This window comes from Heterocephalus glaber, unplaced genomic scaffold (genome assembly GCF_053883595.1).
Source record: "Heterocephalus glaber isolate CG9 unplaced genomic scaffold, H.glaber_assembly_v1.0 deba00001472, whole genome shotgun sequence".
Taxonomy (NCBI): domain Eukaryota; kingdom Metazoa; phylum Chordata; class Mammalia; order Rodentia; family Bathyergidae; genus Heterocephalus; species Heterocephalus glaber.
Window position 1 is genome coordinate 52,229,702 of NW_028258315.1, and position 26,810 is coordinate 52,256,511.

General features: G+C 42.0%; 1 long non-coding RNA gene across 3 annotated transcripts in view; it reads left to right on the forward strand.

Moving 5' to 3' along the window:
* The first annotated feature begins 675 nt into the window (after positions 1-675).
* Positions 676-26,810, forward strand: part of LOC110351081 (uncharacterized) — a 257,733-nt gene continuing 231,598 nt past the window's right edge. Inside the window, exon 1 of one of the 3 annotated variants that reach the window (XR_002398108.1) lies at positions 676-787. This is a non-coding gene — a long non-coding RNA (uncharacterized LOC110351081). Of the gene's footprint in view, positions 788-981; positions 1,425-1,986; positions 2,317-26,810 lie in introns of those variants that run through there. The other 2 variants (XR_015439253.1, XR_015439252.1) reach the window with 2 other exon arrangements.

A 26,810-nucleotide genomic window follows, 5' to 3' on the forward strand; every position in this document is an offset into this window, starting at 1 on the left:
CCCCCAATCTTAGCAGTGTTGCCAATTAGCCTAGGAGTCTTCTGCTTGATTGAGATGGAAATCATGAATCAGCAAAGTTCAGCTTTGTCCCCAGTCCTGATGTCACCAGATGACGTTGGAAAATGCTAGCTACCAACAGTTGACACAGCGGGCTGCTAGTCACTGCCTCTGCTGGCCATCACAGTCTGCACATGCCAGCCTGTGCTGGACACTGTTGGTCGACTCTGTCAGGTGCTGGTCTCTGGAGTTCTTCGGAGCTCACAGCCTCTAATGTTTACTGCTCTTTCTTTTGAAGCAATAGCTCTGTGGGCACTACTCAGGGTAAGCATCCTGAGTAGATTTACAGGAATTTAAAGCCCACAATCACTGTCTAAGAAGTATATCACAAGCAGGCTTACAGGACCATCAAAGTGAGCATTTTGAAAGGGCCTATGCTACAGCACCGGCTGGGAGGGCAGGGGGTCAGTACTTTGTAGGGACCCCCCTCCTAGGCTAACTGGAGAAGTGGCTAGGGAGTGCTGCTTATACAGCAGCCACAGGCCTGTGACTGGTCCAAGTAGAGGCCTGTGATTGGTGCAGGGCTCCAAGAACAGCCTCAACTTTCCTGGTAGCGATGCAGTGAGGGGGCAGGGCTGAAACCAGAGAATCTTCTGGAAGGTCAGCGGGGGGGGCGGGGGGGACGGACGGACGTTGACAATGGCCCCAGATCCCTCCTTCCCTCACTGGTCTTGGACAGGCCAGGGAGCCCCTCCCTTTCTTCAAAAAGTGAACAGTAGCACCTAAAGTGGTAGGAACAGAGCGGAGTGGCGTGGGCGGCCTGTAGATAGCCAGGGAGGACAGGTAGCAAGGCGTCCGGGTCCACTAGCGGGGAGGGGACAGAGGGAGGGGGAGGGGAGGGGCGGACCACCGCTGGCCAAGCCTCGCCCCCCTCCAGCCGGAAACGCGGGAGAGCCAGGCGCTTCTCTGTCCTGGGCAGAAAAGTACCAGGAAAAAGGGAGTCGCTGGTTTCTCACAGGAAATGCCTATGACTAAAAAAATTGTTGAGAGGAGTGAGTTTAGGGTCTCCCAGCAGGCTAATGTGGGGCAACGCTGGCCTTCATTACCCCCTTATTCAGGTGGTCTGTGTCCGCCTTTGGGGCCCACGCAGACCTCCCACTGAGCCATCTGACCTAGGCTTGCAGCCCGAGCTTTCCACCCAAGCCTCGACTTCCCTTCATTCTCAGACCTGGTGGGTTTCCAGGGAAATCACCTCCGTGAGTTTCAATTAATTTGCACCAGGGTCGGCAAAGAAGGTTGTGAAAGAAATGTTGGCAGCCCGAGGAGGCTCTGAGTGCTTCAGATCCGGTCTTCTCAGCAACAGGAAGCCCATTCTTGCTCTGCATAAACAAATCCGAGCAGTTCCTCCACCTCCCCTTCCCCTGAAGGTACAAGTTGGCTTTGAAATCCATGCAAAGGATTCAAGGTGTAGCCTTATTTTGGTAAAACCCTTAATTCCTGTTATTTTAAGAGTTTATACACATTACCCTCCCCTCCGCATATAATTTAATGAAAGCCATGTGTGAGAAGAGATTGTCTTTCATTCAGCTGGAATAAAAGTTCAGCTGTGTGTTCCCAAGGTCAATTTCCATTGTTCAGGGGAGCAGGCTGGGGCAGGGGGTGCTGTGGATGTTGGTGTTGCAGTTTCCAGCAAGGCCACCAGAGGGGGCACGACGCCTTGAAACCTTCCGGTCGCTCAACATTCTGGCTACTCTGAGATCTGTTTTCCACCAAGCCCTGTACGATGTAGGCGTTGTCTCCACAGGTGGAACAGCTAATGAGATACAAGAGAGGTTTCTTGCTGGGAATCTGAGAATTCAAGGAGAGACACGTCCACTAATGCAAACATTAAGTTCTGTAAATAATTAATACCACGGATTAGCTCGTGGGTGAGGATGAGTCGCTGTAATCATTGGCACTTAAAGCTCTAAGTGGACAGTGGATAGAGGCGGGTTTCCTGCCCTAATGAGTAAGTCAGAACCTGCCCCGGAGGCACTGTTAATTGTTAAAACTTGATCATGGAGCAGGGTTGGAAAGAAATGACGATTAGTAACATTTTGGCCCCTAGAACCTGTGTAATAATTACCTTCACTTCTGCAGCAGCCATAAAAAGACCTGGACTGGGCCTGCTCTGGGGATATTCGTGGGTCCAGAGGCCCAGAAAGAAAGTGGACGTGGCCACACTCCTGCCATAGCTGGGTGTTCTCTCGAGAAAGACTCTCCCCAGCTGCCCAGCACAGAACGCTCCCTGGGAGTGGCCCTGGGCCCTAGGGTTCACAGGTGACATTTCTTCACCACAATCTAACTTGGGGGGAGATTTTACTGTAAAATAAGAACTGAATATAGTTGGCTCTGTAGCCTAGGTCCTATAGTGGCAGAGCTGGATTTGAACTCAGATCGGTGTGACTCTGTCCTTGGTTTTCAGACAGATATAGATACTGTGCCTCTGTCACAGGCAGCTGGGTGAGGGGATGCAGGAACCAGCCTGCCTGGAGCTTGTGCTCTGGGAGGGGATGGCAGACCCTCACCAAGTGAAGAAAATAAAACTAAGCTACTTCTGATGGGCATGCAAAGACAACAAAGAGGGAGATTTAGATTTGATTACCTGGATTGGGGGGGTCTTTTTTATTGTAATTAGTAACATGTATTAATTGTATGAATTAATGAGATTGCTTGTGGTCTTTCTGTCCATGTGTGTATTGAGCATTGATCATGTCCATCCAACCTTCGGCTGACCTGGCTCCCTCCCTGGACCTTCAGAGTCCCTCATCTACTTTTAGGACCTTTTCCTCCACATATGAGAGAAGACACGCAATACTTATCTTTCTGTGTCTGGTTTATTTTGCTCAACATGATGTCCCACAGTTCCACCCATTTTCCTGCAAATGACAGGATTTTGTTCTTGTTTAAGGGTGAATAATACTCCATTGTGTATGTGTATAATATGTTTTTATCCATTCATTCACTGATGAGCATCTGGACAAATTCCATAAGTTGGCCATTGTAAATAGTGTTGTCGGAAACATGGGTATGAAGCTATTTTTTTTAGTATTCTGACTTCATTTCCTTTGGATATGTACCCAGGAGAGGGATGGATGGGTATATGTTAGTTATATTTTTAGTTTTTGAAGAATCCTCCTCTTGTTTTTCATAGTGGCTGCACTAAATTACATTCTTATCAACAGTGCACAAGGATTCCTCTTTCTCCACATCCTTGCCAGCATTTGTTATTTCTTATCATGGCCATTCTAACTGGATTGAGATGTAATCTTGTTGTAGTTTCGGTTTGCATTTTCTTGATGGCTAAAGATTTTGAGCATTATTGGTTGTTTATATTTTTTCTTCTGAGAAGTATCTATTCAGATCATTTGCCTGTTTTATTAATTGTGTTACTTGTTTATTTGTTAAGTTTTTTGAGTTCTTTACCTATTCTTAATTCTTTGTATATTCTGGATATTAATCTTCTGTCAGATGAATAGTTGGCAAAGATTTCTCCCATTCTCTAGGTTGTTTCTTTACTCTGTTTCCTTTGCTGTGCAGAAGTTTTAAAATTTGATACCAAGCTCATTTGTCGATTTTTCTTTTTTTCCTGAACTGTTCGTCTTAACAGGAAATTGTTGCCTGTGTCAATATCTTGAAGTTTCCTGTATGTTGTCTTCTAGTAGTTTCAGATCCTACAGTTAGGTCTTTGCCTCATTTTTAGTTGATTTTTGTGCAGGGTGAGAAATAAGGGTTAAGTTTCTATCTTCTACACATGGATATCAAGTTTTCCCAGCACCATCTGTTAAAAGGCAAGATGTAATCCCCGGCACCAAAAAAAAAAGAAAAAAAAAAGGCAAGATGTATATTTTGGCACTTTTGTTGAGAATTAGTTGTTTGAAGGTGTGTAGATTTATTTTGGGCCCTCTGTTCTGTTCCACTGGTCTACCTTTCTGTTGTTATGCTGGTACCATGCTGTTTTTGTTACTATGGCTCTGTAGTATATCTTGAAATCAGGTATTATGATGCCTCCAGCTTTGCTCTTTTTGATTAAGATAGCTTTGGCGATTTGGAGTCTTGTGCTTGCATATGAATTTTAAGTTTGCTTTTTCTAGTTCTGTGAAGAATGTCATTGCTATTTTGATTTGAACTGCGTTAAATATGTAGATTGCTTTGGGTAGTATGAACATTTTAACAGTATTAATTCTCCAATTCTGTGAACATGAGAGATTTTTGCTTTTGTTTGTTTTTTAACAGTATAACTAGTCACTTTCATTCCAGGCTCATTGCAGAGGAGCACAGGATGGGGCATGCTCACAGTGGTACAGATGGTGGGAGGGCAGGTTGTCCTTTTAGATTATTTTGCCTTATGAGACATGGGAGGTCATTCTACTCATCTTTTTCAGATTCTTTCTTCAGTATTTCATAATTTTCATGGTAGAGGTCTTTCATATCCTGTTTAGGCTTATACCTAGATATTTTATTTTTTTAGGGCTGTTGTAAATGAAGTTACTTTCCATATTTCTTTCCCAATGAGTTCATAATTGGTGTATAGAAGAGCTACTGATTTTTGTTGATTTTAAATCTTGCAATATTATTGAATTTATCAGTTCTAATTGTCTTTTGGTGGACTCTAGGTTTTTCTGTGCCTGGAATCATATCATTTGCAAACAGGGATAACTTTACTTCCTCCTTTCTTATTTGCATGTTATTTATTACTTTTTCTCTCCCAACTGCTCAGGTTAAAATTTATAGGATTATGTTGAATAAGAATGGTAATAATAGACATCATTGTCTTGTTCCTGATCTTAGAGAAAATACTTTCAGATTTTCTTCATTCAGTATGGTTTTGGCTATAGGTTTGCTGTATATAGCCTTTATTATGTTGAGGTATGATACTTTTGTACCTAATTTATTCAGGGATTTTGTCATGAAGGGATATTGAATTTTATCAAATGCTTTTTCTGCCTCTATTGAGATGATCATGTGATTTTTTCATCCTTGATTTTACTTATTAGCTGTGTTATATTTATTGACTTGTATCCCTGGAATGAAACCAACTTGATCATGATGTATCATCTTTCCACTGTGCTGTTGAATTCAATTTGCAAGTATTTTGTTGAGGTTTTGTAACTATTGCATCAGAGATATTGGCTTATAGTTTTCTTTTCTTTACTGTACCCATGTCAGGTTTTGGTTGCAGGATAATATTGGTGTTGAAGAAGGAGTCTGGAAGGATTGCTTTCTTTTCTGTTTTATGTAATAATTTGAGAAGACTGGTATTAGTTCTTCTTTAAAAGTTTGCTAAAATTCAGCAGCGGAGCCAGCTAGCTGGTCCTGAGCTTTTCTTTGTTGGGAGACTTTTTATTACTGATTCAATCTCAGTACTTATTATTGGTTTTTAAAAATTTTTAAATATTGTTTTGGCTCAATTTTGGTAGGTCAAATGTGTCCAGAAATTTGTCCTTTTCTTTTAGGTTTTCCAATTTATTGACATACAGTTTAAAAAATATTTCCTATTGCCAGGCATGATGGCACACACCTATAATCTCAGCAGTGAGGAGGCTGAGGTAGTTCAAAGCCAGCTTGGGCTACATAGTGAGCTCAGGACCAACCTAAACTGTGTAACAAGTCCTTGTCTCAAAAAACCTGTGAGTTTCTGTGGCATCTGTTGTAATGTCTCAGAAGGGCTGCTTTAAACTGGATGTTTGGTAAAGTTATCAGGGGAGGAGATAGTTGAGTTGAACCTGAGGATGGGAAGTTTCATTCTGTGGAAAGATGTGGAGAAGAGCTTTGAAGGTTAGGGCCCAGCCAGTGCCAAGGTCCAGAGATGGGTTTCAGGCTGGTGAAATAGGCAAGAAAAAGCAGGCTGGGGAGTCAGGGCTCAGTGAATGAGATTGGCTGAGCCTTGTAGCCCCTGTGTTTGTCACCTGCACACCAAAGGTTCCCCTGAAACATCTCCATGAGTCCAGCTTTCCCAGACATATGTGCTGCTGTCAGTCACAAGACAAGCCTGTGGCTGGCTTCCAGCTCATTTCTTCTTCTTTTTTTAAACGTGCAATTCATCCTTTCTGGCCTCCCTAGTTCCCAAAGGAAGACCCAGCTGCCAATTCCCTCTTTATTCTAATCTCTTTCTGGGTTCCCCCATCTGCTTTGGACCTGGGTAGAAATTGCCACTGTCAGCCCCAGCCAATCAAGTCCTACATCTTGTTTATCCTAACTGGCACTGACACCAGACCTTGAGATCAAGGGCAGGCCAGGCCTCTGAGACAACCACATGGGGGGAGAAAGGTGGATTCCGGTGGAAGCTATTGTGTTGCCGGTGGATGGAGCAAGAGTGGAGACTGCTTAGCTGTCCATCAATAGAAGCTGGCAAACTATTGGTCCCTAATATAAGGGATCAACAAGCAGCCGTCAGAATTGTGACCTACAACCATATTTGCCTAAGGAGTTAGGTGTAAAATCTTCATTGAAGATCTTAATTTCTTCTCGATTGCTTCTATTTGTACATTTGGGGACCATTCCAAGGGAGACTCTATCCAGAGGAATCTTGTATAGAAAACAGGAAGAATGGGCACGTAGGTACAGGGCTCCAGACAGACTCAGGAGCACATACTTGCTGGCCTTGTCCAGTCGGGCTTTGCAAGGGATAGTGGGTGCTGACCTTTTCCCTGTCCATCAGGACCAGCTCCCTATCTTTTTCCTTGTATTCGAGGTGAACATAAAGGTCTTATCTGTTAAATTTCCTAAATCTGTGCCCAGAAGAAGGGATCTGCAAGCTGTTGTATTAAACCAATAGAGAAATTTTAAAAGAAAGTATCATATATCTAACATGATTGAATATGTACTAAGGGGTGTATTTGCTTTATTGAACCCAAGTGGTCCCCATCAGGCCTGGAGGAACGTGGTCAGTGTTCATCTTAGTCTATCAGTGAAGAAACTGAAGCACAGAATGACTAACTTCCCGAGCTCACGTAGCCCATTCTGAATCAGGATAGGAACTCAGATGCTGGCTCCAGAGCTTGCATTTAGCTGTTGAACTCTGCCACCTCGTTAGGTTTCATATAGCTTAGGTTGTAGACACTTTAGAAGGGTTTTGTGCTGCAGGACTTCTCAGAGGCTTTGCTATACAAATGTGCATTGTGACTGTCCAAAAGTTGGGTAGAGGAGACACCATTTCCCAAGTCTGTTTGCTTGTTTATTTTATTAGTATACATCTGTGATACATAATAATTATGTTCATCGAGGGGTTTAGTACATAAACATATGGTATCTTGATCATCTTTGATCCCCTCCCCTCCCTACTCCTGTGCTCCAGACCCCCCCCCCCCTTTGAGACAAAGTCTCCCCAAGTACTTCAGGCTGGCCTTTGAACTCACTATGGAGCCTAGGCTGGCCTCGAACCTGTAGTGATCCTCCTGCCTCAGGCCCCCAGTGTTGAGATTACAGCGTGCACCCCCATGCCAGGCTCCTTTTGTTTTCTTTTTAGTAGTATACTCAGTCACTTTTATTCCAGGCACATGGCAGAAAGAGGAGCACAGGATAGGGCAGCTCACAGCAGCACAAAAGGTGGGAGAGCAGGTCCCCCAGACCCCCTTGCCCTTCTCAAAAATGTCTACCTTCCTATTTTCTATCTCTGCTTTATTTTGCACTTGAAATTGTTTATATTTTGGGTTTCTCATATGACTGACCACAACACCTCTTTTTCAGACAATTTCTGTTAATATCTTTAAGAACTAATGTTCCATGGAGCATTAGAAAGGGAACTCTGTGTTTGGGTTATTTCAGCTGTTTCATTGAAATTTGTTTTCAAAATGAACCAGTGCTTTTAAGAATTGTGTCTCTGGAATTGAACTAAAATTTGAAATCCCAATAGGAAAACAAGCAGAATTCTGGTTCTCTACTTAACTGTCTTTGTTAGTTCATCTGCCAGGTTTGCTTTCCTGGTGGTGAGGAGGGCCAGAGAAGGGCCAGGTTTGGAACTCAGCGGAGCCTGGGGATATTTAGGAGATTTAGTTCTGGCAGGGCCCTCCGATTTCCTCCTGTGGTGTCTCGGGAAGCATTTGCTGGTCCGGTCTCAGCTGGTCTGCTGCACAGACGCCCGCCCAGCCTGCCCTCCTGCCGCTCACAGGAGGTGGAACAGCGGCCTGTTAGGCTGCTGGCCGCCGGTAGGCCGTGCTAGGCTCTGCTCTGTAGCCAGGCGGAGCACTGTGCATCTCCAAAGGGCGCCCTGCCCGCAGCCTGGAGGGACACCGACTCCACGCACACAGCCGCAGGCAGCCCTGCAGGTCCCCGTTTCAGTGACTCCGAAGATGGAGCCGCACCCCGAGCAACATCATTAACTGTCTCCGAGGGAATAGTTCAGAGATGCGGGATATTCACAGTGGGCTGCAGCTGCCACCTCTATCCAGTCCCCAGGCGTTCCCATAATTCCAAAATAAATCTTGCCAGTTAAGTACGTTCTCCACAGCCCCTCCACCCTCCCAGCCCCCGTCTTTGTGTGGAGTCATCTAACTGTTCCACATCCTTTATATAAATGGAGTCCTACAGAACACGACCTTGTTTTCAGGTAGCATGACTTTTTCTTTTAGGATATTCCTATTTATTTTTCTCATGCATGATGGTTGTGAGCTTTATGCATCTTGTAGCATGCATTGGTGCTCTATTTCTTTTTATGACTGAGTAATATTCCATCTTGTACGTACACTGCTGTTTGTTTGTCCACCCAACTGTCTACATCTCTAAGGAAGCTGAGAAGTGGGGTGGGAAGGGAAGAGCCCATCTAGGGGGTGGTGCTAAGGCAGCTACAGTGTGGGCACTGCTCATCCTGCTGGGAGCTAAGGGTGCTGTGCAGGCTTACAACTGGTTGTCCTGCAGGAGGACAAAGGGTGGGGCTCTGGGTCCCCTGGCTCCTGCTGGGCATCAGGGGAAGATGTGTGGGGAGGTGGGAGTGCTCATTCCTCAGCACTGCAGACCAGAGCTAAGTGTGACAGCCAGACCAGTCCTGGAGGTGGGAGAGGCAGGTGTGGCCAGGCCAGGGAGGAGGACCAGGCCAGCCCAGGTGGGTGGGTCCTTAGGCAGACAGGCAGTACAGCGATGGGTGCGAGTCTCACTTTATCTGCACTTCTCACCCAGCCCAGGGTGCTGCTGTGATGAGGAGAATGCTTTCAGCTCGCCCTTGTGTCATTTCCCCACTCCTGGTCCTGTGCAGTTCCCCGAGAAGCCCTGTGAAGCCCCAGCTGTGCAGCACACAATGAAGCCCTGTGCTTCTCCAGAGGGGGCAGATGTTCCTTGAGAGGTTTCAAGCATGTCCCCAAACCTGTCCATATCAGTGGTGAGGTCAGTTAGAATAGAGTAGATAGAATGGATGAGACAAACATGAATTAAATTGAATGCCTTCTAATTATGCACAAGTACAGAAATGGTCATTTCTAAGAAAATTAAGATGAATACTATGGAAAGATAATTTGCTAAAATGTTTGTTGTTGGATTAGATATGGGTAAAACAACTGTAAAATGTTGAAAGAAGCTGGGCATGGTGGTGCATGCCTGTAATCCCAGGACTTAGGAGGCTGAAGCAGGAGGATCACCTCGAGTTTGTAGCCATAGTGAGTTCAAGGCCAGCATGAACTACATAGTGAGTCCCTGTCTCAAAAACACAAAAATAAAATAAAATGTTGAAAGATTTTGATAAAATTCAGAAGAATTCTGCATTCAGGTATATTTGAATTGTTTTAAGTTCTCCCTCGTTTGGTAGGTATCACTGACTGGGTAACTCAGCCCCTGTCTCCAACCCCCTTCTTTCTGGTCTGTCTCTGTTATAGAGGAGAGAAAGCTAAATATATGAATTCCTAGCTTTCTTTGGAGATGGATGTGCCTGCAAACCAGTTCTCTCACTAAAAGATAGGTGAAGATCTTCTGGGGAGTGGGGCAGTTTTGAGAAAAATTGCTTTAATGATCTAGGGGGCAGATATACTTACTCTCTTTCCCGCCTTGAATATAGATGTAATATCTGGAGATGCAGCAACCATTTTGTGATCATGAGCCTCCAAGCCGATATCTAGGAGAGTAGAAAGTGAGAAGATAGTTGGTTTTTTATGGCACCATGAAGCCTCAGCATCAATGCTGGAAAGTCTGTCTTTAAATTATTTGATACTCAGAATGATTAAATATTTGCATTACTTCATTGTTACTTGCAGCCCAAAACATTCCAGATCGATACAGTCTCTTCAAAGAACTTGGTTTCAAAATTCATAGAAGGTGCATTGTAAGTGTGGTTTATGCAAGAAAAGTGATGTGCAACTCCAGCTAGGGGACCCACCCTCAAAGGCATTGGTCATCATTAGGCAGTGACAGTACAGCTGCATGTTGTAAGTTAAAATGAGTTACCTACATAGGTGGCCCCGCTTTCATATGGTGCCACTGTATAGGACACTCATCAGTACTCCTGAAGAGTATAAAGTTCGTGAAAAAGAAGGAAAGCATAAGAAACTGCCACCGTTCAGAGAGATCGGAGGGGGATGATGGCTAAATGCAGGGTAGTAGCCTGGATTTGATCCTGGAATAGGAAAAGGACATTAATGGAAAATTGGTGAAATTCAGGTAAAGCCTGCAGTTTAGTTAATAGCAGTGTAGCAGTGTCAGTTGAGAGGCAGATGGGAATTCCTGTCTTAGCGAACAACCAGGTTACAGCAACAGTCCTTTCCTTTCCAGTCTACATTTCATAGCCACTCTATCCCACAGCTGCTCATGGATTTAAGAAGTTGTTTTATTTATGTACATATTTATTTAAAATTTAAATTTATGTTATTTACTTATTCTAAATTGACATAATTAAATGTTCACTACTTAATTTGTAAGTTAATTATTTTACTGATTTAAATTTATATTTAATTTCATTTTTGATCATATTATTTTCTTGTGTAGTGCTGGGAGGGAAGGTGAACACACATAGGGTCAGAATTGCAGGCAGCTGTCCCTGTCTCTCATGGTCAGCCCCTTGGGGACCATCCCTGGCCTTTCTGAAGTCAGTGCAGGCTCAGGAGGTTGTGGTCCACAACTTTATCCTTGGTCCCTGGGGTGGGTGAGGGAGCCAGTCAGCTGGGTGCACAGTGGTTGGCATGGAGATGAGAGTGGGCATGGGACTCGGCTGGGCTTCCTGGGAACGATGCCCTGTCTTTTGGCGGAAGACGCTGAGCTGCTCTGTGCGCCCCTGGAGCTCGTGGCATCTGTGCCATCGTCAGAGCAGACACCCGCCTGGCATTGCAGCCCGGGGAGAGCAGAACCAGACTCAGGGAGGCGGCTCCTCGCACTGTTCAGCAGCTGGGACTCGGCCAATGTCAGATCCCTGGACTTTTCCTTGCACCAAGCAGATGCATTTCCCTCTCCTCTTTTTAAAGTGACATCAAGCTGAATTTCTGTTTCTGTCACTTGCCACCACAGGGGTTTTGTCAGAACAGTCACCATCTCTGATCTTCTGATGTACAGTGTTGCCCGTTCTTTGCCCTCCTGGTCTTCAGCATGGAACCACATACAGCCTGGTCCCACCTGGTGTCCTCAGCCACACTGTGTTAGGTTGCTTGCTCCTCTCCCTCTCTTTCTCTCCCCTCCTTTCCTCCCTTCCTTCTTTCCTTTCTCTGGCTACTAGGGATTAAACCCAGGGATGTTCCACCACTGAGCTACATCCATAGCTCCACTAACCTTTTCTTTCTTTTTTTTTTTTTTTGTTTTTTGGTACCAGGGATCAAACTCGGGTCCTTCCGCTTTTGAGGCAGGTGGTGGAACCACTGAACTAAATCCCCAGCCCATCCACTAACCTTTTCTAACTGGCGATGGCCTCTCACTAAGTTACCCAGGGTGACCTTGGACTTGTGATCCTCCTAGCTCGGCCTCCTGAGCAGCTGGGTTACAAGTGTGTGTCACCATGCCTGGTTTGCTCTGCTTCTTTCTGGCCATGAGCAAGGTCTTACCAGGGCAAACTCATTAACTTCTCAGAGCCTCAGTTTCCTTGTGCATAAGATAGGAATAAAAGCCTTACCTTAGAGGGCTGTGGAAAGAATGAAATCAGGCAGTGCACATATGGCATTAACATGGTTCCCTATGAAACACATTTTAGTTATTTTTATTACTGTTACTATTAATAAATGGCAAGGTTATTGCTGGCAGCAATCCTATGTTTCTCCTCTTTGTATATTCCTCAATGCCTGGCTTATAGTTGGAGGTTGGAAAAATTTAAAAAATATTTTAAAAATTTAAAAAATATTCCTAATTATGTCTTTAGGAATAAAAGGATGAGGAAGACAGAATTTATGGCCTCCAGTTCCTCAGGGATTGAGGGAACCATTGCCTGATCAGACTGTCTCAAAATAAAAAATAAAAAAGTGCTGGGGATGTAGCTCAGTGGGAAGGCCTTGGGTTCAATCCTCTTCACCAGCCCCTACCTCCTCTAAAAGGTCAGTCCAGAAGAAAGATAGAATATACTCAAAATAATACAGTACAGGCTCAATTCATTCACATTACATTCACTTTGCTGAGCACCTGCTACATGCTGGGCACTGTGCTAGGGCAGCCACTGTGGATTAAGACAGGCACCCTCCTATTCTCATGGAGGGCTGACAAAGATGATGATCAGACTGCCTGTAGAATAGGAGAAGGAGTATTGTATTCATGGAGTCAACCCTGTTGTCAAAAGTTATGTGTCCAAAAAGAATCTAAATTTTTATGGAACATTATGGATGGCTAGTTTGAAAGAAAAACTTTCACAGATAATGAGATCCATCAAGTGGCCTCTCTCACATGGGTCACTGCTGTATGAAAATTCAAACAAAAGCTAGTGGCATCAAAACTGTCATTAGACTTTTTTGGGGGGTACTGGGGGTCAAACTCAGGACCTTGCACTAGTGAGGCAGGCACGGTGCCACCGGGCTAAATCCCGCGCTCTAAAACTGTCATTATTTAGAAGTAACCACTTTTAGAATACAAGATTTTGTGAAAAAAATTTAGTGCAGGGAAAAAGTCTCTCTTGTTATTACTTCTAGAACTTGCCTGAAAACATAGATTTTTCCTTGCCTTTATTTTTTATAAAACAAAATCACTTAGGAAGCCAAACTTGAGCCATTTCAGAATTGCAGACATGCAAAATCTTTATGAGAAACATTTGACCTGATTTGTTTTGCTAATTAACAAATAACCCTCCCCTGAATGGTATGTTTCACCCGACAGCACATTTTTAATCAAGGCATAAATTGTAGCAAACCAAGGTTTCTAAGAAAACCCTGAAAGGCCACCTCCACAGGAAAGATGGTGTGTCACAGCAATAACACAGCGGGGACCGGGATGAGAGCAGCCAAGAGCTAATTTGCAGAGGGGAATAGAGAGCCCACAAAGAAACAACAGCTTCCTGTCCTGTCGGAAAATGCGATAAATGGCCACAAGCAGATTGCAACTGGAGATTGCTGCCAGTGCGAGGGGAGGCCCAATTGTCACTCAAGGGCTGATGGGACCCAGTGGTATCAGGAGCATTAAAGGAGAAATCGGGGAAAAGAAAAAAAAAGACATTCAGTGGTGTATTTCCATGTGTGCTATGCTGTTTAGGCCGTATAGCCTGTGTGCCTCATTCAAAACAGGGGTTAGAAATGCCAGTCAGCCAGGTGTAGAGGCACACGTTCATAAGCCCAGCACTCTGGGAGGCTGAGGCAGGAGGATCACAAGTTTGAACCCAACCTGGACAGTTTAGCAATTTCTTGAGACCCTGTCTCGAAATAAATGGCTGGAGATGTAGTTCACTGCTAAGGCCATAGAGAAGAAATTTGTCATTATCCCTGGGGAATGGAAGTGCTGAAGAGAGAGCCGAGTTGGGCTAGGGTGTTAGGTTGTTTGAATGACACGGGAAAGTGTGCTGTGATGCACACAGTCCATACCTGTGCACCTTGGTGACACCAAAATGCAGGGCCTTATGGGGCCTCATTCCCTGGGGCATCAAGGGAGAGAGACGCTGCATCAGCATTTAGGGCTGTTTTATTTCAGTGCATTGCTGTGTTTTCTTTGCAACTTGAAAAGTTAGTTTTTGATAGTTCCAGTAGCTGAGAATGCCCTTCAGGGCTCCAGGTGGTAAGGACTCTGCTGAAAGAGGGGAGCCTAGTGTTCTCGTTCTCTCTCTCTCTCCCCTTTCCCCCCTCCCCCTTCCCCCCCTCCTCCTTTCTCCCTCTCCTCTGTAACTCTGCCCTCTCCCCTCTTCTCTCTTTACCCCTTCTCTTCTTTCTGATTTAGGTCACAGTGGAATTTCAAATCTAAATGTCTGGAAAACTTTTAAACTAGATTTTTAAAGAATCATGACACATTTCTGTTAAAAATTTAACCATTATAAAAATATATAACCTCAAAAGTTAAGTGTCCCTCATCATTCCATTTCCCATGGGAAATGACTTTGTATAGTTTGGTGTTCTTCTAAATTTATTTTTAAAGATACACACTAACCTACATTATTGTTTTAACAAAAATGGGACTATTCATACACCTTTTCTGTGCTTCCTGTTGGGGGATATTTGTGTTTGCTTACACCCAGTATTTTTGAACACCCTTGTTTGACAGTTTTCCACACATTGACATGCTTTGTTTACTTAATAAATGTGACACAGTGACCTTTCTTTGTTGAGGCATGTAGATCCACTGCTTGTCTTGTTTAATGACTGTGTAGTTTCCCATTCCATGGATGTAGCAGTATTTTTTTCACCCGTTCCTCACTAATGGACTGGAGTTGAATGTACGAATTTAGAACCTCTCTTTCTTTCCACATACACACATAACTTAAAAAGGTTAAAGTTTATGGCATTTCTCTGTAGGGTTAAGGAAGAGAGAAATAAGGTCCCGTGTGTGTGTGCGCGCGCGTGCGCGCATGTGTGTGGTGTGCACATATATACACTTGTATCCAGGATCTTTATAGCTGTGTGTGTTTGCAGTGGTAACACAATCTCCTTCTATGGGCATTATTTATGTATGATTATCTGTATGCATGGGTTGGGAGATGACTATGGGGGTGGAGAGGCAAAGGCCCTCTTCTTCTGGAAAGCCTTGATAAATAAGGAGGGGGCTGGGGGCTGCAGATTCATACTCTGAGCTGTTCAGGAGTGAGTGCTCACAGAATAATGTAAGACCCTTGCTTGTATAAGAGAAAAGGAGTGGCAGGAAGACTCTGATACCGAACACAGGAGTATAGTAACAGGGATGTTAATAAATGATGTTCCAACCAAGGCAACACTCTAGGAACCAGGAAAAAAAGCATTGTTATTCCACAGCATGTTGAAAGGAAAGTTGGATAGAGATAGAAAATAAAAAGTAGGCTGAAAGGAAGTTGAAACAATCAGGGTTGATATTCTCTTGCCTGGTGATTGTGGGATAAAATTAACAAGCACAGAGCACCTATGGTAAATTCCTTGTTTTTGCCCATGACTGACACAGCTAATTAATTGATCACAGCATCTTTTTTTCCGCTGGAACAGAGGGTGTAAGTCTCCTTTCTTTGTTGTTCAAGGCCAATTCAGATTATTCAGACTGATGGGTAAGATGGCTATTTCCATCGTAGATCTAGAGACCTGTTGTATGTGAGGGTACCATAGTTTTGACCTGGAATGTCCCCCAAAGGCCAAGTGTTAAAGACTTAGTTCCCCAGCTTGGCACTATTGGGAGGTGGTGGGACCTATAAGAGGTGGAGCCTAGTGGGAGGTCTTGGGTCATTGGGGGTGTGGCCTGGAAGGGGATAGTGGGAAGCTACCTGTCTTGGCTCTTGTTTTTTTTGCTTCCTGGCTGCCATGAGGTGAGCAGCTTCTTCTGCCACTTGCTCCTACCCAGATGCATATTCATAGGCCCAAAGCAACAGGCCAATCAATCGAAACCTTCCAAATTTTGAGCCAAAATAAACCTTTTTCTTTTAAAATTGATTTAAATCAGGTATTTTGTGCAGTAGTGGAAATCTGAGTAACACAGAGGGTTTGGGGTCTGGGTGCTAGAGCTCAGTAATAGCCTTAGCAAAGTCTTCTGCTCTTTCCAAACCTTTATCTTCTGGGAGGTGTCGGGGGCAGAGAGGATGGAAATCCCAAAACAGCAACATGGAAGGATGAGATAAAGAAGGAGTTAGGCATTGTCCTGGGGTAGAAGTGAAGCCACTTGTTAATCTGGGAACTTTGAGTAAGTTAACTACTTTTTCTTGAACTTAGTTTCCTTATTTGTAAAGGAAGGAAAAGAATACCCAGTAAGACCATAGAAAAATTAAAAAATGAATGGTACACTACTTGAAACAAAGAAAGTACCAGATAAACATTTTTTTTTTTTACATTTTCTTTACCATCTTGTTTTTATCTATTCCTAATACATTTCTTGGATATTAGGTTAATATTAGGTTAATTAACAGTGATGTCTCTGTACCTTAAATGGTAGCTCATGGTGGTCTCTTCCTCCTTTTCTCCTCTTCACCATTTGATCTGAAGGACAGAACCATGTCTTTCTGACCTGTCATTGTTTGAATGGTGGGTGTCTAATCCATGTAGGCCAATCACAATATCCCATTACCTGGCTGCTGTGATTGGTCCATGAATGAACATGTTACTCAACATGGCCCAATCAGAGCCTTTCCTTGGTCTTTCTCAAGACCTGGGGAGAAAAAGCCAGGGCTCTCTCTGGCTAGGAATGTTTGGATGTGAATCTGGGAGCTGTAATGTACCATGTCGCTGTGACCTCTCACATGCAGAGACTAACGAGATATGCAGAGAGATGCAAATAGCATAGGGATGAAGCCTAAAAGACTTCATTTGTGGTGTTAGCACTTCTGGGCCCATGCACACCTCTGTGACCCCATAATTTGAAAACAGGAATCTGGAAATACCCTATTTTGCCTGAACTGCTTTGGGTCAAGACTTTTGTCGTTTGTAATTCAAGATGCTGACTCATAGAGTGGCAGAGCAGCTAGCATTTGTGCTTTTTTTTTTTTTTTTGGTACCAGGGATCGAACTCGGGTCCTTGCGCTTGCAAGGCAGGCGGCGGAACCACTGAGCTAAATCCCCAGCCCTAGTATTTGTGCTTTAAAAATAAGGCTCCTTGTTGGGGATTTAGCTCAGTAGCACTGAGCCTGCCTCTCAAGTGCAAGGTCCTGAGTTTGATCCCTGGTACCAGGAAAAAAAAAAAGCCTCCTTGGTTTGATGTGGTTTTTGAGGCAGGCCCAGGATAAGGGTTTGATCCAGAGCCTACTGCCTCTGCCAGCTGTTTCTGTCTGGTCTGAGGGCCACACCTTGTCCAGCCCAGGACCAGGAGGAGAGCACTGCTCCACTCAGAAGGGACCAGTGTGAAAAGGAAGAGCCTCACAGAGTCTCTTCCTTTCATCTTATATCTTCTTAAAGTTCTACTAGTAAGGGAAAATATCCCCAATATATTGAATGGAGAATGTGCAGGTTAAAAGCAACAAATTCAGTGTACTACAAAGAAATGATTTATTGTAAAGATACGGAGCGGAGACATGGGCCTCTGATGCTCCGGTGTAGCTACTAATAATGAAAATAATCAAACTATACAGGCCCATCATGAGATTCCATATCTACAGACTCAACCAACTGTAGATTAAAAATATTAAAAAATAAAATTGTGTCTGTATTGAAAATATATAGAGTTGTTGCTTTTGTCATTATCCCATAAATGATCTAATATAACAGCTATTTACATAGCATTCACGTTGTATTAGGAGTTATAAGTAATTGAGATAGTTTCAAGTATATGGAAGGATGAGTGTAGGTCATATGCAAATACTTTGCCATCTTATAATAGGAAGTTGGGCATCTGAGGACCTTGGTATCATTGGGGGTATCCTGGAACCAGTCCTCCACAGAGCCTGAGGGATGACTCTGTGATTTATCTAGAGCTCAGCTAAAGTAGCAACTATTGCTTGGTTCCTCTAGAATTGGGGAGCAATGGCTATGCATGGCCAGTTCTTAAAATTTTAGATTTTTAAACCTTGGCCCTATGGAAGCAAACCTCTTTGTGGGCCAACTAAAAGATATGAGAGTTGGAGAATTAGTACCTTTAGTGAAAGCAAATAGGCATGGCAGCATTTATAAGACTGGTGTGTGGCTTAAAATTTCTTATCTTCTCTGAGGCTTTGCCACTTAAAAGGAATCCCCAAACAAAAGCATAAGCAACAAAAGAACAATTGGATAAATTGAACTTCATCAAGATTTTTAAAAACTGCACTTCAAAGAACATTATCAAGAAAGTGAAAAGATAATTCACAGAATAGGAGAAGATATTCATAATCATGTATCTGTAAGGGCATCTATCTATCTATCTATCTATCTATCTATCTATCTATCTATCTATCTCCAGGATATATAAAGAACTCATTACAACTGGATAGTAAAACAAAAATCCAGTTAAAAAAATACAAAATATTTGAATAACTATTTCTTCAAAAAAATAAGCGCACAAAAAGATATTTAAGAAATCAAAGTCAAAATAGGCTATAGTGACAGTTAAGCTTAATTATTAACTTAATTGGCTTGGATTCTGCTTAGGGGATTTAGTAAAGCAGTCTTCCAGATATGTCTGGGTGGGTCATGGAGGCATGAGTTTGGAATCTATAGTTGGTCCCTGCCTACTCTTTTTTTTTTTGTATTAAATTCTTTTATTGGTACATTGTAGGTATACAACACAATTACATTTTTCATTGGGAATTGTACCTTTATATAATGCATCTTGGTTCTTATTTTTTCCCCATTCCTAGCCCTCCCTTCACCCCCCTCCACCCTTCCCTATTTACAAAGACTTTATCTCCATTTTTTCCATTTCTCAGCATTTTTTCCTTTCCCTTCTTTCCTTTCCCCTGCCCCTCCCACTACCCCTACCCCTTTGGACCTTTTCTTCCTATTTTACATTATCGATTATTCATTCTTATCATTGGTACATTTTAGGTATACAATATAATGACATTCATCATTGGAAATTTGCACCTTTACATAGTCTCTCTTGGTTATTTTTCACCCTTGCCCAGCCCTCCCTTCAACCCCTCCAGTCCTCTCTATTTACAAAGATTTTGTTCCTATTTTTCCATTTTCTCAAATTAATCCCATTCCCTTCTGTCCTTTCCCCTAGCCCTCCCACTTCCTTCCCCTTTGCCTCTTTTCTTCCTATTTCACATTACCTATTATACATTTAGTCCTTATTTACACTTTCAGTTTCTCACACCAGAGAAACTATTTGGTATTTACACATCTGTGTCCTATTTATTTCACTTAAGAGTATTGCCTCAATGTGCATCCACTTAGCTATAAATGTCTCTAATTTCTCATTTTTTATGGCTGAGTAGTACTCCATTTTATAAAAAACCACATTTTCTTTATCCAGTCTCTAGTTGATGGGCATTTGGGCTGTTTCCAAGTTTTAACTATCACAAACTGTGCTACTATGAACATGGGTGCACATATATCACGTGGTATGATTCTTTTAATTCTTTGGGGAAGATCCCCAGCAGTGGAATAGCGGGGTCAAATGGGACTTCCAGTCCTAGTTCTTTGAGGTATCTCCATACTGATTTCCACAGTGGTTGCACCAGTCTGCACTCCCACCAGCAGTGGAGCAGGGTTCCTCTTCCCCACAGCCCCGCCAGCATTTGTTATTGGTTGATTTCATGATACCCTGCCTACTCTTTACCTGCTGTTCTTGGCCCTTCCACCATGATGTTTCTGTCTTGGAACCAGTGGACCATGGACTGAATCCTCTGAAATCCTGTGAGCCAAATAAGTTATGGCTGTCAGGTATTGTGTCCCATCAGTGGAAAACTGATGAATACAGGTATCATTCATATTCACTAGGATAACTATAATAAAAAAAAAGCAATTGCAAGTGTTGGGGAGGATCTGGAGAAATGGGAGACTTCATATGCAGCTATTGAGAGTGGAAAGTGGTACAGACACAACTGTTACTTCCTCAAAAAATCAAGCATGGAGTAACCTTTGATCCAACAATTCCACTCCTTGCTTTATACCCAGGAGAATTGGAAACATGTATTCAAAAACTGTCTACATATGTTTTTGTAGCAGCCCTATTCATGATCACTAACATATGGAAACAAAACTAGTGTCCATCAACCAATGAGTGGATAAACCAAATGTGCTCAGTCTATACCTCGGATTGTACAAGTTGGATGTACAGTAGCTTAAAAATATCATGTTACATGAGAGGAACTCCATGAAAACAGAACCATTCTGTAGACTAGCTCAGAGCTCAGCACCCTCCAGGCTGTGGGTGGAGAGTTTGTGACCTTTAGTAAAGCAAAGCAGCTGCTTTTGTAGGATTTGTGAGTACTCAGATTCAAAAGACCATATTTTTTTAAAGGCCATATGTTGTGTGATTCCATTCATGTGACATGTTCAGAATAGGCAAATCCCTGGAGACACAATGTAGATGAGCAGCTGCCTGGGGCTGGGGTGGAGGACCTAGGGACTTCTGGTGTTATATCCCTGACTTTATGCACCTTTGAGCCTGTGTGCTCTTAAACAAAAGGAAACTATTCCTAATGGGGCCGGCAGTGTCCACCCTAGCTCCTTAGAGTCCCCACATCATCAGTCCTCAGCTGTGATGACTCCACCTTTATTGATCAATAGCTTTCAGGAGGATTTTACTCCTGCTGGGTTTTGATGAATTACAGGGTAAACTGAGGCCACAAAACTTGTTTTCTCTTGTGGCTTCTGTGAGGTTTGAACCCCAGCCCCAGAGATGAAAAATGGCTTCTTTAACCCACTACATTAGGAGCCTTCCTTTAATCTAATTCCTATGGTCCGATGTGAGGAGGCCACATGGCCTTCATGGCCATTGACTATTAATCAAACCTCCTGGAAATGGAGGGAAGCACGGTGCTATGGTACTCAAAAGACTCAGTTGGCCCAGCTGTGGCATGTCAATAAGCCAGGTCATCAATGAAGGGATGGCCATAAAGCACCCCTTTGAAACCCTGAAAGGAACGAGACATTTACAACAGCAAAGTGGGATTTGGGTGTCAAAGGATCAGTCCCTGTAGCAGTTAAATCAAGATTAAGGGATTTATGATAGCTCTTTAGTTATTTCCCCCCCAATTGCTGAGAAATGAAATTTGACATATGGCCTTTCCTGTTGTTAAAATGCACAGGTCAAATGTTGTAAATTCTATCTTCTTCCATCAGGAGGGACAATACAGCAATTCTTTCTTGATGCAAAGAATTTTAGAGTTAATAATGGTCAGCGTTTACTGGGAAATTGTCATGCTTCAGACATTATTCTTAGTGCTTTACACATACAGCTACCATCCCCATCTTATAAGAGGCATGGGTGGTTAAGTGACATACTCGGGCTCGAATAGGTAGTGGGATGGCTGAGTCCAGACATAAACAGGGTCTGCCTCAAACCGCTTTGCTGTTCTAACCCTGAAGGGATGTGCCGGGTTAATCTGATGTTAATAAATTTTTGTATTTCAGGACTTCTGAAGCTTCTAATATGGCAATAGGCATTAGATGTTTCTAATTTCTGAATAAAGGATGTGACATTTTCCAAATTATTTATTGCCCAATGTAAGAAAGTTTATAATTCTGTGAAACAGCTGAATTCAAAGCCACACAATGTAGTTGTAGAGTCCAAATAATAATTATGATTATTATTATTTTTAAAATAATTTTTAATTTAATTTAATTTTTTAAAATTTTATTTTATTAGTACATTTTAGGTATACACTGTAATGACGTTCATCTTTGGAAATTTCCACCTTTACATAATCTCTCTTGGTTCTTATTTTTTCCCCCTTCCCCTGCCCTCCCTTCAATCCCTCCATCCCTCCCTATTTACAAAGACTTTGTTTCCAATTTCTCACTTTCTCATATTAATTCCATTCCCTTTTTCCTTTCCCTTACCCTTCCTACTTCCCATTCCTCTTTGTCCCTTTTCTTCCTATTTCACATTATTTATTATACCTTTTAGTCCTTGTTTACACTTTCAGTTTTTCACACTAGAGAAATTATTTGGTATTAACACATGTGTGTCCTATTTATTTCATTTAAGAGTATCACCTCAATGTGCATCCATTTAGCAATAAATGTCTCTTAATTTCTCATTTTTTATGGCTGAGTAGTACTCCATTTTATAAAAAAACCACATTTTCTTTATCCAGTCTCCAGTTGATGGGCATTTGGGCTGTTTCCAAGTTTTAACTATCACAAACTGTGCTGCTATGAACATGGGCACACATATATCACTGTGGTATGATTCTTTTAATTCTTTGGGGAAGATCTGCAACAGTGGAATAGCTGGGTCAAATGGGACTTCCAGTCCTAGTTCTTTGAGGTATCTCCATACTGATTTCCACAGTGGTTGCACCAGTCTGCACTCCCACCAGCAGTGGAGCAGGGTTCCTCTTTCCCCACAGCCTCACCAGCATTTGTTATTGGTTGATTTCTTGATAGCAGCCATTCTTTCTGGGGTGAGGTGGAATCCCAGTGTTGTTTTCATTTGTATCTCTCTAAGACCAGTGATGTTGAACATTTTTTCATATGTTTATTTGCTATTTCTACTTTTTTGTCTGAGAAATGTCTGTTCATTTCAGATGCCCATTTTCAGATTGGGTCTTTAAATTTGGGAGATCTGATTTTTTAAAGTTCTTTATAGATTCGAGATAGTAGACCTTTGTCTCAGGGACAGCTGGTGAAAATTATTTCCCATATTGTGGGTTGTCTCTTCACACTGCTGTTGATTTCTCTTGCTGTGCAGATGCTTTTTAATAAGAAGAGATCCCACTTGTTGATTGTTTGTGCTAGTTCACAGGCAACTGAGGTTTTGTTCATAAAATCTTTTCCTACCCCAATGTCTTCAAGAGTTATTCCTAAACTCTCTTCCAGCTGGTTTCATGTTTCTGTTTTAATATTTAGATCTTTAATCCATTTTGATTTTATTTTAGTGCATGGTGAGATGATATAGGTCTAGTTTTAGTCTTTGGCAAGTTGAAAGCCAATTTTTCCAGCACCATTTATTAAAGAGGCTATCTTTCCTCCAGTGAGGGTGTTTGATTCCTTTGTCAAAGATAAGGTCGCTGAGTGTATCTGGAGTTGTTTCTGCATCTTCTAATCTGTTCCACTGGTCCTCAGCTCTGTTTCTTTTCTTTTCTTTTTGTTTTTTGTTAAATTCTTTTATTGGTACATTTTAGGTATACAACACAATTACATTTCTCATTGGGAACTGTACCTTTACATAATGCATCTTGGTTCTTATTTTTTCCCCATTCCTAGCCCTCCCTTCACCCCCCTCCACCCTTCCCTATTTACAAAGAATTTATTTCTATTTTTTCTATTTCTCATCATTTTTCCTTTCCCTTCTTTCCTTTCCCCTGCCCCTCCCACTACCCCTACCCCTTTGGACCTTTTCTTCCTACATTGCATTATCGATTATTCATTCTAATCATTGGTACATTTTAGGTATACAATATAATGACATTCATCATTAGAAATTTGCACCTTTACATAATCTCTCTTGGTTCTTATTTTTCACCCTTGCCCAGCCCTCCCTTCAGCTCCTCCAGTCCTCCCTATTTACAAAGATTTTGTTTCTATTTTTCCATTTTCTCATATTAATCCCATTCCCTTCTATCCTTTCCCCTAGCTCTCCCACTTCCTTCCCCTTTGCCTCTTTTCTTCCTATTTCACATTACCTATTATACATTTTAGTCCTTATTTACACTTCCAGTTTCTCACAACAGAGAAACTATTCAGTATTGATACATGTGTATCCTATTTATTTCACTTAAGAGTATCACCTCAATGTGCATCCACTTAGCTATAAATGTCTCTAATTTCTCATTTTTTATGGCTGAGTAGTACTCCATTTTATAAAAAAACCACATTTTCTTTATCCAGTCTCTAGTTGATGGGCTTTTGGGCTGTTTCCAAGTTTTAGCTATCACAAACTGTGCTGCTATGAACATGGGTACACATATATCATGTGGTATGATTCTTTTAATTCTTTGGGGAAGATCCCCAGCAGTAGAATAGTGGGGTCAAATGGGATTTCCAGTCCTAGTTCTTTGAGGTATCTCCATACTGATTTCCACAGTGGTTGCACCAGTCTGCACTCCCACCAGCAGTGGAGCAGGATTCCTCTTTCCCCACAGCCCCGCTAGCATTTGTTATTGGTTGATTTCATGATAGCAGTCATTCTTTCTGGAGTGAGGTGGAATCTCAGCGTTGTTTTCATTTGCATCTCTGGAATAACCAGTGATGTTGAACATTTTTTCATGTATTTATTTGCTATTTATCCTTCTTTGTCTGAGAAATGTCTGTTCATTTCAGATGCCCATTTTCAGATTGGGTCTTTAAATTTGGGAGGTCTGATCTTTTTAAGTTCTTTATAGATTCGAGATAGTAGACCTTTGTCTGAGGAAGAGCAGGTGAAGATTTTTTCCCACATTATGGGTTGTCTCTTCACACTGCTGGTGGTTTCTCTTGCTCTGCAGAAGCCTTTTCATAAGAAGAGATCCCACTTGTTGATTGTTTGTGCTAGTTCAGGGGCAACTGAGGTTTTGTTCATAAAATCTTTTCCTACACCGATGTCTTCAAGAGTTCTACCTAACCTCTGTTCCAGTCGGTTCAGCGTCTCTATTTTAGTATTTAGATCTTTAATCCATTTTGATTTTAGTTGAGTGCATGGCGAGAGATATAGGTCTAGTTTTAATCTTTGGCAAGTTGAAACCCAGTTTTTCCAGGACCATTTATTAAAGAGGCTATGTTTCCTCCAGTGAGGGCGTTTGACTCCTTTATCAAAGATGAGATGGCTGAGTGTGTCTGGCATTGTTTCTGAATCTTCTAATCTGTTTCACTGGTCCTCAGGTCTGTTTCTTTGCCAGTACCATGCTGTTTTTAATCACAGTAGCTTTGTAGTATAGTTTTAAGTTGGGGGTTGTGATGCCCCCTGCCATGTCTCTGTTACCTAGAATTGCTTTTGCTATTCTGGGTCTCTTCTTGTTCCAAATGAATTTTTGGATTGTTTTCACAAGGTCCATGAAGTATGCTGCTGAGATCTCAATTGGGATTGCATTGAATGTATATAGCAATTTTGGAAGTATGGCCATTTTCAATATGTTGATCCTTCCTACCTAGAAGCAAGGGATGTCTTTCCATTTTCTGATATCCCCTTCAATCTCTTTTTTCAAAGTGCTATAGTTTTCACAAAAGAGGTCTTTGATTTCTTTTGTTAGGATGATTCCTAGGTATTTCAATTTTTTGGATGCTATTGTGAAAGGAATTGATCGCCCCATTTCTTTCTCAGTGAGTCTGTTTTTTGTGTACAGAAAAGCTATTGATTTTTGTGTTGACCTTGTATCCAGCTACTATACTGAATTTGGTTATTAAGTCAAGAAGACTTTTGGTTGTCTTCTTAGGGTTTTCTATATAGAGTGTCATGTCATCTGCAAATAATGACAATTTGACTTCATTTCCTATCTTTATTCCTTTTATTTCTTTCTCTTGTCTAACTGCTGTGGCTAATGTTTCCAAAACTATACTGAACAAGAGTGGTGATAGTGGGCATCCTTATCTTGTTCCTGATTTTAGTGTGGAAGATTTCAGTTTTTGACCATTTAGTATGATATTGGCCATTGGTTTTTCATAGGTGGCTTTTATCAGATTGAGGTCGAGACTGTCTATTCCATTTTTTTGTAGGGTTTTTAATCATAAATGCATTTTGGATTTTTTCAAATGCTTTTTCTGCATCTATTGAGATAATCGTATCATTTTTGTCCTTGGCTCTTTTGATATAGTGTATTACATTGATTGATTTGCATATATTGAACCATCCCTGCATCTGTGGGATAAATCCCACTTGTTCAGGGTGTATGATCTTCTTGATGATCTTGTGCATTCTATTTGCCAGTATCTTATCAAGGGTTTTTGCATCTATGTTCATTAGAGAGATTGGCCTATGGTTCTCTTTTTCGGTTGGGTCTTTCTCTGCTAGACGATCAAGGTGATGCTTGCTTCCAGGAATGAATTTGGGAGTATTGCTTCCCTTTCAATTTCACTGAGGAGTTTAAACAGTAGTGGCAGCAGTTCCTCTCTAAATGTCTTGTAGACTTCATCAGTGAAGCCATCAGGACTCGGGCTTTTCTTAGTTGGTAAGATTTTAATTACATTTTCAATTTCATTGATTGATATTGGGTTGTTTAGAATTTTTAGGTCTTCTTCCTTCAACTTGGGTTATTCATACGTGTCTAGGAATCTGTCCCTTTCTTCTGTGTTTTCCATCTTATTGGCGTATAGGTTCTCGAAGTAGGTATTTATGATCCTCTGGAGTTTTGGTGGGTCCATTTTAATTTTGTCCTTTTCATTCCTAATTGCATGGATTTAGGCCATTTCTTTCCTTTTTAGGGTAAGTTTGGCTAAGGGTTTGTTGATTTTGTTTATTCTTTTGAAGAACCAACTCTTGGCTTCATTGATTTTTTGTATTGTTCCCTTGGTCTCCATTTCATTGATTTCTGCTCTGATCTTTATAATTTCCTCCTTTGTTTGAGCTTTGGGTTTGTCCTGCTCTTTTTCTAGAAGCTTGAGATTCAGCATCAGGTTGTGTAATTGAGGTCACTCTGTTTTCCTCATGTGAGGGTTCACTGCTATGAATTTCCCTCATAAGACTGCTTTCATTGTGTCCCATAGGTTCCGATATGTTGTATTGTCATTGTCATTTAATTGAAGGAACTGCCTGATTTCTTCTTTAATTTCCTCTGTGAGCCATTGGTTATTCAGAAGTGTGTTGTT